The sequence below is a fragment of the Littorina saxatilis genome, linkage group LG2 (assembly GCF_037325665.1).
Source record: "Littorina saxatilis isolate snail1 linkage group LG2, US_GU_Lsax_2.0, whole genome shotgun sequence".
Lineage (NCBI taxonomy): Eukaryota > Metazoa > Mollusca > Gastropoda > Littorinimorpha > Littorinidae > Littorina > Littorina saxatilis.
In genome coordinates, this window is record NC_090246.1 from 10,280,034 (window position 1) to 10,292,678 (window position 12,645).

A 12,645-nucleotide genomic window follows, 5' to 3' on the forward strand; every position below is an offset into this window, starting at 1 on the left:
CTCTGTCTCTGTCGACAATGAGCTCTCTCACCGTAGCTTCACAGTCTTCCCATTTTTCGTTTTCCTCCCTCGGCAGTCCGTAAAACATCACATTGTTTCTTTTGGACCTTCATTCTAGATCATCGGTCTTTGCCTCTAAACGCTCCACTTTCGTTTTCAAAACATCGTTCTAACCTTTTAGCTCATTGTTCATTCGCCACACTTCCGATACTTCTTCTCTCACTTCCCGCACCTCTTCTTGCAGATTATCAAAGCCATTTTTCATTTCCTTTATGTCACCTTTTATGTCAGCCAGCAGATCCATAACATCTCTCAGATTAGGTTCGCCGTCAGCAGATGACGTGGCAGAAGTAGCAGATGCACCACGTTTAGGGTTAGGTCCAGGGTTGAGCTCGATGTCTACACATTGGTGCAGAATGTTTCCGAAGTACAGCAAGACCAGTAACAAACCTACCATGACGGGCCAAAAATGCTCTGATGTGTATTATACAAAGATTATCTGTGCTTAATAATAATCACTTGAATGTTTTTTTGAAGTTGTTTGATTCCCAAGTACAACCAATAGTACATTATGGTGCTGAGATATGGGGACTGGATAAGGCTGCTCTGCAGTGTGAAAAAGTCCATTTATTTGCATTGAAGAAGTTCTTAGGAGTTCGAATGCGAACACCTAATGACCTGGTACATGGCGAGACAAACAGATATCCGATATATTTGAATTCTATTTTAAGATGCGTTAGCTACTGGATGAAATTGTTAAAGATGGAGGCGCACAGACTTCCTCGTAAATCATATGAAATGTTGTATACAATGGATGAGAGTGGTAAAAAGAACTGGGCCTCAAGTGTCCGTTGTAAATTGTATGAGTACGGTTTTGGTTTTGTGTGGTTGAATCAGGGCGTTGTTAATGAAAAAGAGTTTTTGCGTGTTTTTAGGGAAAGGTTGGTCGATTGCAGATGGCAAGAGTGGGATTATCAAATACAAAATAGTGATAGATTTGCTGTTTATCGGACATTTTGAACTGTACATGACATTAAACCCTATCTTTTGTTGAGTGTGGATAGACATCTAAAGTTTATTATGACTAGGTTTCGATTCGGTATTTCAGAAATTAATGTGCATGCTAACCGATATAAAAAACATAATGCCGATCAGTTGATGTGTCCCCTTTGTAAAGAAAAGCAAGAAGATGAAGAGCATTTTGTTTTGTGTTGTCCATACTTAAACAGATTAAGAGAAACATTTATTCCATTTAAATATTATAAAAACCCAAGCACTTTTAGACTCAGCTTGCTCCTGGCTTCACCTCAAGAAACTGTTGTTAGAAATGTATCCCTGTATTTGTATAAAGCCTTCAAATTAAAAGATGCTGTAACCTCTTAGTTAAATACCGTGTAATGTATGTTTTAATCAGTAGTGTTGTGCGATTATTATGTTGTACCTTTTTTTGCACCTGATGAGTTAAATTATTTGCAACGTTAACCGTTTGTTCACACTCCTTCACAAGGGGCGATGATCTATCGAATAAACTATCTGCGTCTGCGTCTCTGTCTCACTCTCTCACCCCCCCACCTTTATCTCTGTGTGCAATGAAGTGTGTATATGTGTGTGTATGTGTGTGTGTGTGTGTGTTTGTTTGTGTGTGTGTTTGTGTGTGTTTGTGTGTGTGTGTGTGTTTGTGTGTGTGTGTGTGTTTGTGTGTGTGTGTGTGTGTTTGTGTGTGTTCTGCGTGTTTGTATGTGGGTGTGTGTGTGTGTGTGTGTGTGTGTGTGTTGCAAGCCTGGCAACGTTGTCCGTATCCATAGTGGACCATAGCGAAGAGGCTACTCACTCGTAAACCTCCGCCTCTATTACTCAACCTTTATTGACTGGTAGCACAACCACAACACTTTTGCATGAAATCAACGAGAAATCAAACTGTCAAATCTGCCCCCCCCCCCCCCCCCCCCCCCAAAAAAAAGAAAAAAAAAGAAAAAAAAAAGAACAAGTCGCGTAAGGCGAAATTACTACATTTAGTCAAGCTGTGGAACTCACAGAATGAAACTGAACGTAGTCCGCCGCTAGTGCAAAAGGCAGTGAAAGTGACGAGCCTGTTTGGCGCGGCAGCGGTTGCGCTGTGCTTCATAGCACGCTTTACTGTACCTCTATTCGTTTTAACTTTCTGAGCGTGTTTTTAATCCAAACATATCATATCTATATGTTTTTGGAATCAGGAACCGACAAGGAATAAGATGAAATAGTTTTTGAAACGATTTTGGAAATTTGATTTTGATCATAATTTTTAATTTTTTTTAATTTTCAGAGATTGTTTTTAATCCAAATTAACATATTTATATGTTTTTGGAATCAGAAAATGATGAAAAATAGGATGAACGTAAATTTGGATCGTTTTATAATTTTTTTATTTTTTTACAATTTTCAGATTTTTAATGACCAAAGTCATTAATTAATTTTTAAGCCACCAAACTGAAATGCAATACCGAAGTCCGGCCTTCGTCGAAGATTGCTTGGCCAAAATTTCAATCAATTTGATTGAAAAATGAGGGTGTGACAGTGCCGCCTCAACTTTTACAAAAAAAGCCGGATATGACGTCATCAAAGATATTTATCGCAACAACAGCAAAAGTCCGGGGATATCATTCCAAGGAACTCTCATGTCAAATTTCAGAAAGATCGGTCCAGTAGTTTAGTCTGAATCGCTCTACACACACACACAAGCACACACACACATACACCACGACCCTCGTCTCGATTCCCCCTCTATATTAAAACATTTAGTCAAAACTTGACTAAATGTAAAAAAAAGTAAACAAGTCGCGTAAGGCAAAATTACTACATATAGTCAAGTTGTGCATAGACCATTTGGTCTATGAGCTGTGGAACTCACAGAATGAAACTGAACGCACTGTATTATTTCACCAAGACAGTACAGCTTCGTCAATCCCCGCGAGAAGGAAATCGCTCACCTCCCACGTGCAAAACGCAGTGAAATTAACACGCCAGAATAGCGCGGTAGCGTATTGTGCTAAGCAGGAAAGCGCGCTTTTCTGTATTCTTGTTAACTTTCTGAGCTTGTTTTGATTACAACCTATCATATCTATATGTTTTTGGAGTCAGGAAATGATAAAGAATAAGATGAAATCATTCTTGGATAGATTTCTTACATTTTAATCGTAAGACTAATTAATATATTTTCGTTAATTGTGATCACATTTTAAGAGTAAACATGACATATGTATTATAGTTTTAGATTCAAAATATGATGAAGAATACGATGCAATCAATTTTAAATCTGTTTCCAAAAAAATCGATTTTAATGACAACTTTAATGAGCAAACTCATTATTTAATTTTTAAGCATCCAAGCTGAAATGCAATACCAAAGTCCGGGCTTCGTCGAAAATTCCTTGACCAAAATTTCAACCAATTTGGTTGAAAAATGAGAGCGTGACAGTGCCGCCTCAACTTTCACGAAAAGCCGGATATGACGTCATCAAAGACATTTATCAAAAAAATGAAAACAACCTCTGGAGATACCATACTCAGGATCTCTCATGTCAAGTTTCATGAAGATCGGTCTAGTAGTTTTCTCTGAATCGCTCTACACACACACACACACACACACACACACACACACACACACACACACACACACACACACACACACACACACACACACACACACACACACACACACACACACAGACACACATACACCCCGACCCTCGTCTCGATTCCCCCCTCTATGTTAAAACATTTAGTCAAAACTTGACTAAATGTAAAAAGCCAACACACCGCTGGAAAGGCCCTGCTTCTCCAAGTGAGTACGAAACTCACGATCAAATACACACAAACACACACACAGATATCCCGAGGGCAAGGACTACTAAGAGAAAAATAGCAATGGCCTTTGCTAGCAAAGGCTGAACATAGACTGGCACAGTCTATGTTCAGCCTTTGCTAGCAAAGGCCATTGCCTCTCTCACTCTGTTTGTCTATCATTGCTATTTTTCTCTCTAAAACTAGCATTTAAGGTGTCATAAAGGTTATGATCAAGTGTTTGCATTATCTTAGTTTGATTTTGTAAAGTTTAAATAGGAATTGTGTGCCAACATTGGGTGTAGAGGGTCTCTCCAGCAGCACACATTCATACTATAGTATTAGCAATTTGAACACCTGTGTCTTTCATTTGCAATAAGTGTTTTGTGCAATGTTTTAGACATGATTTGGGAAAACAACCTGACACAACCACCATTAAACACCCATTTCAAAACTGTGTACAGTGAAACCTGTTAAAAAGTCATCCGCAGAGACCAAAGTACATTAAGTGAAGTTGACCTGTCATCACAGGTGCATGCCACATCAAGAAAACAGTATTTTGTCACCCCTTTTCTACTCCATATTTATTAAGAAAAGAAAAATACCTAATGTTTGTGTTCTACCGCCTTGTTCTGTTGAGTGTTTTTGTTAAATTGCCTGTCTCTCTAAGAAAGTAAATTAATTTAAGTACTGAATTCTTTTTCTTTATTTAAATGTTATGATTTATATGATATCGGTTTATCTATCATGTTAATGAAAATATGAGAATTTGATTAAGAAAAGAAAAATACCTATGAAGAAGGAGAAAGAGTAAACAATAAGGGTTGTACTCATACTTGTAGCAGACTGAATGCAACTGAGGTAGACAAACAAAATTAACAAAATTAAAAATTAAACAAAATCAGCAAAAAAATCCCCACGATTGCAACTTGTTATTACTCGTTCAGTTGAGTGTTTGTGTTAGACCGCCTCAGTCTCTCAGTTGAGTGTGTGTGTGTGTCATACCACCTTGTTCTGTTGAATGATTGTGTTAGACCGCCTCAGTCTCTCAGTTGAGTGTGTGTGTGTGTGTCATACCACCTTGTTCTGTTGAATGATTGTGTTAGACCGCCTCAGTCTCTCTACAAAGTGTGTGTGTCCTACCGCCTTGTCTCTCTGTTGAGTTTGTTTGTCAAACCGCCTTGTTCTGTTGAGTTTGTTTGTCAAACGCCCTTGTTCTGTTGAGTGTTAACTGTTTGTGTTAGACCGCCTCAGTCTCTCTGTAGAGTGTGTCACAGTCATACCACCTTGTTCTGTTGAGTGTGTGTGTCATTCCGCCTTGTTCTGTACAGTGTTTGTGTTAGACTGCCTCAGTCTCTCTGCAGTGATTTTTGCCCTCGGGCAAGGACTACTAAAGGGAAGGACTGGCACTGCTGCAGGAAGGAGACCGTAATATATGGTTGCATCACTACAGAAAAAAATCGTCTGCTCCAGCGAGCGCCGAAACCAAACGGTTGATTATCACGTGACACTTTTGCCATATTTAGAGTTGTTTGCACAGTAAATACAGCCGCGAAAAATAGCTCGCTTGAAACTGTCTTACATATAAATTCCTTTGTAATTTAAAAAATACACAACACCATGAAAAATCATTATCGACGATCGCGAATCTGTTTATATCCATAACACATTACGAAAAGATCTAAATATGTATAAAAATCGATTTCCTCGCCAGACAAGGAAAACCAAGGCATCCTGTCAGGGATAGAATGAGCCGAAGTCATTTTGACCTGAGGTCAGGATGGAGCTATGCAAGGAAACAAGAAGGCTCACACAATGTGATCTGTATATTTAATATCTTTTTGTCTGACGTGAGCTCATTTTGGGTAAAAAGTTACATTCGTGGAACTTCGACCCAGTGATCTTTTAAGTAGACAGAGAGAAAAACACTTATGATTCAGATAATAAAGCGATCTCAAAACTGTTGCTCTTGCAAGATGTTGATGAGGTACTGATTAAGGCAAAAAAAAAAAAATTGTCTGTTTAGGGTAACCCGACCGACCCTATGGATTTGGCGCCGACCCAAAAACTTTTTTTTGATTTCAAAAAAAAAAAGAAAAAAAAAGAGGTAAAAATGCTAAAAAGAGACATTTGGCGTTTCTTTCTCTCCCTTTCTCTCTGTTTTATTTATACGTTAGTTTTGAAACATGTATTCATCAAATATAAGAAGTGAATGTTCAGCCAACATAGCATTTACACACACACAAAAAAACAAAAAAAAAACAAAAAAAACCTACCTACCTACCGACCCTACTTTTTTTGGTCATGTTACCCTAAACAGACAATTTTTTTTTGGCCTAATAAGGAAATGGAAAGAAAATGTGTATTGTAAGAACTTTTTAAGTCTTTGGTGTAAATACTGTGTACTGATGACGATGATAACTCTGTGTAAAAAGAAGTCTGATCTCCTTAAAGAAAAGAGATACATAGATGCACAAATAAAATAAATTAATGCGTACAATTTGTTTAAAAAGGTCCTACAATACTTATTCTTGAAGTTTGAAGGCAGGGGGAGGGGGGGGGGGGGTGTCAAAACTGGCCGGCCTAGTCCCTTTTTACCGGGACCCAACATATATAGAGAATACTACATTGCTTCCTACGTGAATCGTGATACCAGTTTTACACGAGTTGTGTTTTTAAATATTGAACGGCGAGCGAAAGCGAGCTTTCAATATTTGAAAACACAACGATTCGTGGAGGATATTTTACTGGCTGTACGTAGTGGATGATATTAATCGTTTTCTGTTTTTACTTTTTCATAAACTGTGTTATACAGGGTAGGGGTCAAGTGAGTCGTGATTGCAGGCGAACGTGTCCCTTTGACATGCTACACACATCGAAAAAAATGCATATTTTTCAACCAGGTAAAGACAGTGGTGGAGGAAATTCATCTCTCAACATGATCATTTAATTAGAATTATTCGCCGACACGTTCCCCTGCAATCAAGACTCGCTTGACATCTACCCTGTATAACACAGTTTATGAAAAAATAAAACAATAAAACGATTAAATATTATCACTAATCGTACAACCAGTAAAATATCCTCCACGAATCTGTCTTCCGTTTTAATGTACCTCATCTGGTTCATATGTTACGACAATTTGAAAATGACGAAAAATCACTTGCAACAGTGTGCGAGCGAAAAGTCCCTCAGTCGAAGCGCACAAATTGAAGAAGCTTCAAATGGAACCTTGATCTCTCCGAAAGCCTCGTAGTGTAATCTTTGACGTCAAAGCAAAGAGATGTCACTCTAAAATGCATATCGTGACGTGTACGTTCTTAAAATTCTTCCAATTGTTCAAATAATGACGTTTGTCTCGGTGACTCGGCATCATGGGCAGTGGAAAATCAGGTCCCTGCCAGACACGACCTCTTAACATGCACTGTGGAGTGAACGGTATTGTTATGACATGAGTGGTAGGCTATGTCACACGTATGCGAGATAAAATATGTTTAGATTGAACACAAGCTCAAAAGGTAAGAAAACCCTGTTCATGAAACTTAAGTTAATTTTGCTTGTGGAATTGAGACAATGTGTCAGCGTTGTTTTGTACTGTAAAGTCCATAGATTAACTAAATGTATTGATTTCGTTTTATGTGACTTGTTTGTTTATTGGTTTGAGTGTGCGTGCAGGTCAAATCTGCAAGAAAGCATGCATCGGACGTACTTCTGTGATTGACTGAATGGATACACACGCTTCAGCGTTCTTGTTGCAATTGTGTATTGAATAGTGAGTGCCTTTGAATGTGAATAGCCTTGGGTGTGTCTGGCTTCTGTGATTGACTGAATGGTTAAACACGCTTCAGCGTTCTGGGTGCAATTGTGTATTGAATAATCAGTGCATTTGAATGTGCATAGCCTTGGGTGTGTCTGGCCTTTGTGATTGACTGAATGGTTATAAAACATGCTTCAGCGGTCTTTTTGTAATTGTGTATTGAAAAGTGAGTGCCTTTGAATGTGAATAGCCAAACGCACAGACAAGCTATCTGCGTTTTGTCAGTCAGGTTAAGCAGAAAAAGGACGGTATTTCAAGGGACACAAAATGCAAATTTAAGCAGTTTTGCCTTGCTTAAAAATCATGTATTTCGCCCTACTTGAAATTCCTTTTAAGTACTTCCTTTTCATGGAGAGCACACCCATTTTGTAGAACCCTCTTTCCTTGATTTAAATGAAAAGTGTGTGTGATTTTATTTCTGATTTACAGATAACTCGCTTACCTGGTGCTTGGTCTTGAACGTCCGTTCAACCCATTTGGCTTTACGGGGCAGATTCAATCTTGGTTTCTTTCTCAATTCATCTAAAGTGGGGTGCATGACGTGAACGTGGGTGCCACCCAAGTGTTTTGGAGCCAGCCACGGATTGGTTGATGTCACCACGAATCTCAATGTCAACCAAACAGACCCCGCGGCTGGCTCCCAACCCCTTGGATGGCACCTAGTTTTCCTTCGTGCACTTTTGTCATGGTGGTCATTCGCATACCCACACCTACTGATGCCGATGTGTTCACGTAAAATGCGAGGACTGTGCTTCTGCACTTGTCCGTTGTATGCATGGTCGATAAAATCTGCTGTTAATTTGCATTATTCAATTGTCCTATCCATGCATGGTTATTCAGCTCTCATGCACTTTTTTTTCAAAACAGCAGACCTATTTCACTGAGTTGTTCATTGTGTGGATGATGCATATAATTTGCCATCGATTAATTCAAATTTCATCACAAAATAGTGTTTTTCGTGGGCTGATGTGAATATTAGTTTCACAGACAGTACTTGTTTTTCATTTTGGATTATTGCATGTAAAAAAAAACAAAAAAACCCAACAGAAACCAGTTTTGAAAAATTCTTCATCACATTTTTGTCAGCTTGCCGTTCACTTCTTCAGGGTGGTATTCATTAAGATTATTTGATTTAAAAATATAAATTGCATAAAGGGTCAATTCTCCGAGAAAAAGATCGATGTGACAGTACGAAAGTCTTCGAAACCACTCATTTGTACTCAAAACCCAGCAGGATGGTCACTGCTCTCTGATGCAAAGTACGGAGTAATATCAGCTAAACAAAGACTGGAAGTTGGGTGTATTTTCAGAACCAGTGCTATCAATAACATGAATAGAAGTAACATGCCGAGTCGTAGTGGATGATGAGAATATTGGCCCAACAGTGGATGATAAAAATCAGAGCTTTTGTCATGACCGCGAACTGAGAACAACAATTTAAATATCCACGGAGACTGGGTGTGTAACCTATTTATTCGAACTTTTAAAAAAGATTTTTTTTGTAACAACAGGTGTTATTGAACCACAGTTTGATCAAATCCTTACCTCTCCCTCAGTATACAAGTATAGGTGAGTGATTATAATGCGCGGCTGTATAGTTCCTTCAAAATAGTTTGATTAATTTAACATTTCAAACAGTAACTTGGGTTTGAAATAAAATAAAGCATTCTTTTACATTCAAATGTTTCAGAAAAATACAAAACAATCGTACCGCGACTCTGTGGCTGCACACTATTCAGCAAAACGAACTACACAAGGACAATAACATATAAAAACCCAAAAAACAAAATCATTACATAAAAAACAAACATTAACAAAAACTTGATAGTGGTGGAAACGCAGGCATCAGCGGTTCTTACACACACAAACATACACATGAATACAACAACAACAACAAACCCAACGTTGTGGCCAGTTTGTGATTAAAACGTAGCTGTGATAATAAATGAACTTCAAACGTGTAACTATAGCTACTACTTCAAAGCCACAGGTCACACTTTGGAGACTGTGGAAAGAACAGCCCAGATTCACACTAAAGCGAGATTGAGGGATTTGCCAGAAGATTGGCTGTTGTATCGACAGACACGTACTTTATTGATACAAAAGAAAAGAGAAAGAATAGTTGAGTATTATTCCAAATTGGATACAAAGATTTTAGACCCTTCGCAATTCGGAACTAAACAATGGTGGAAATGAGTGAAATCTTTTATGAATAAGAAAGGTATGAAGACTGAGGAATTTCCACCATGTAAAATACATTATTCCAACCACGATAAAGCAAATATTTTTAATGATCAGTTTATTCAGAATTTGTCCATTGAGATTCCAGACGATGAACCTCCCGATATCCAAAGTTGTGATGTTTTATGAATAATTTAGTGCTGTCAGTTAATGAAGTTTCTGTAGCTAGTGGTTTTTTTACGGGGTGGGGTAGCTAGCCCCACGCCCAACCCTCCTCCTTTTTCAGCCGGGCTTGGGACAGGCGTAGGTGAGGTGAAAGTTAATGAAGTAAAAGGTGTTATACAAAATTTGAAGAAGACAAAGGCAGCTGTCCCGATTTAATACATACCCGATTATTATTTGCTTCTGTGGATGTTGTATGGGAACCCCTCTTAAAAAATATCTAATAGAAGTTTAGTTGAAGGAAAATATCCAGCTTCGTGGAAATTAGCCCATGTAACACCAGTATATAGGCTTAAAGCAAGTCCAGCAGAAATGTGTAATAATTACCGTCCTATATCATTATTGAGTTGTGTTGGTAAAGTGTTAAAAAGATGTGTTTATGTACATGTTTATGATTTGTTAAAGGCAAATCACATGCTCATTCCACAGCAGTCGTTTTGTTTGCCTGATGATTCATGTGTATTTCAATTGATATCGATTTATAATGAATTTTATTTTTGTTATGACAGAGGTATTACTGACTCTATTTACTGACGATACAAGCATGTACCTTGCATTAGAAGATGTAGACAGACGAACCAATATATTAAATCAAGATCTTAATAAACTTAGTGCGTGGGCTAACAATTAGAAAGTTAAATAAACGAGACTAAGACTGCATTGTTAAATATCCAACGTGATTTAATCCCCCCTCAAGTCTTGTTCTTCAACAATGTTCTCTGGCACTTTGGCACTTCGGCACTACTTTCACTGTACAAGCGTTTATTAGATAGACGGGCAGGTTTCGTAAATGAGTCTCTACATTTTATTCATTTGACACTGTCATGAGACATATGCTGCCTGACCAATTGTTCCTCATAATCTCTCTCGTGTATTTCGTAGGGTCCGATATTTCGGGCCCTATTGCTAGGCTGAAAACACAAAAGCTGTTAATATACATATCTTTATGTAGGGTAAAGGGGGTATCTTTGACACTCTGAGAACTAGACGCTGTGGCTGGCGCATAGAAGTCGGTAAGCAAGGACGGTGGGGTTATATCTCAAGATTGGGGTTAGACCTACACATATACAAGTGAAATAAAGGATCTTATGTGTTTTGCCAACACACGGACTTGTTTTTTGAAATGCAGGAACATTTCAAGTTTGTGGCCAGTTTGTGTTTATAACGGAGCTGTGATAATAAATCAACTGTAAAAGTGTAACTAGCTACTTCAAAGTCACTGGTCACACGTTTTAGGCGGCGAAAAGAACAGCCAGAGACTGGAGGAAGTTGGGTAGGCCCTATATATGGCCATATAGAATGAAACGTGAAAAAAACAAACCTGCTTCGGGTTTCCAACTCCAGGCAAGACTGGTGACGTCGATCTGGGGACGGGATACACCGATCCACGGCTTGTGCTCTGTGTACGATGTGTCACGCTATCTTTCAGCCCCGCGGCAAGCCTATCATCGCACATTCTATTAAAGCTGTGGTCTATTTATGACTTTCCGGGGCTACGAGGGTGAAAAGATAGGGATGAAAATCATGTACAGAATTCTGTACAGCAAACGCTACCCGAAACCCCACCTATACGGCGTGTTATGACCTTGAGAGCTTCAGTCAACGCTTAAATTTTGTAGTGATAACATCCGGTTTGCTCTCTCAAGACTGATAATATTTTATCTTCAAGAAAGATCAAGGTGAAAAAATAAACGCCCCGGCGAAGATTCGAACTCTCGACCTCGAGACTTCGTGTCTGATGTCCTAACCACTAGGCTACTGCGCCAATTGAGAAAAAGAAGGGAAAACATTGATATGAATTCATGTTATGTTATTCTGAAAGCAGCATCTATATATATATTTATTCCCCCCTCTGCTTCTTTACCTCTGTAAACTTGTAGAGCTAGTTATTTTTCGATAAACACCCAGCAACCAAACAAATAACGACCCAGCAACAGCCTGAATCCTCGATAGCGCAATGGGTTGAGAAGCTGTTCTGCGTCGGTACTACTTTTGCGACTGAAAAGTTCCGAACGCTCTATTGTACGAAGTATACATCTCTGGAGCAAACAATACAAACATACCGCATTTAAATTAACAACTACAGGCTTGAACACATGAATCTCCATATAAAATCCATGAGTTTGGTTGTTTTCTGAATCTAGGTCTGCTGTGCACAAACGTTCATCACAAGCAAATTCCCAAGGCAAGTAACTCTCATACTTTGTCTAGCGACAAGAGTAGTTCCCCTTTCAAATTTCTTTTCACTCAGTTTCTTCGACAACAGACTGCAATCCGACGGTCAGTTTTCAACAATATTTCATTTAATAAACAGATCACACGCAACCAAATGCACACATCTCATCAATTTAAACAACATAAAGCGGTTTCATACACTATTTTCCCCAGAAAACTGAACTTCATACAGTTTTTAACGTTGGAACACGGGTGCAAAAGTTCGTCTGCTAATCCCATTTGACGAAAGAACATTATCCTAAGCGATACCAAAACATATACAGAACACACAATATCTGCCTTTGCCGCCACAGCAGAATAACAGCATATCTGTGTACTTGATTTTAGTCCAAAATAGGAAAACTGACAAGAAGTGTTACAGAATGGAATGAT

The 12,645-nt window shown here is 38.6% G+C and overlaps 1 protein-coding gene across 1 annotated transcript in view; it reads right to left on the bottom strand.

Annotated features, from left to right (window-relative positions):
- LOC138958164 (uncharacterized) overlaps positions 1–11,484 on the bottom strand; it is a 27,318-nt gene extending 15,834 nt beyond the window's left edge. The window contains exon 1 of the mRNA XM_070329243.1: positions 11,360–11,484. The gene's annotated coding sequence lies outside the window, so the exon portion shown is untranslated. The remainder of the gene's footprint in view (positions 1–11,359) is intronic.
- Between the last annotated feature and the right edge of the window lie 1,161 nt (positions 11,485–12,645).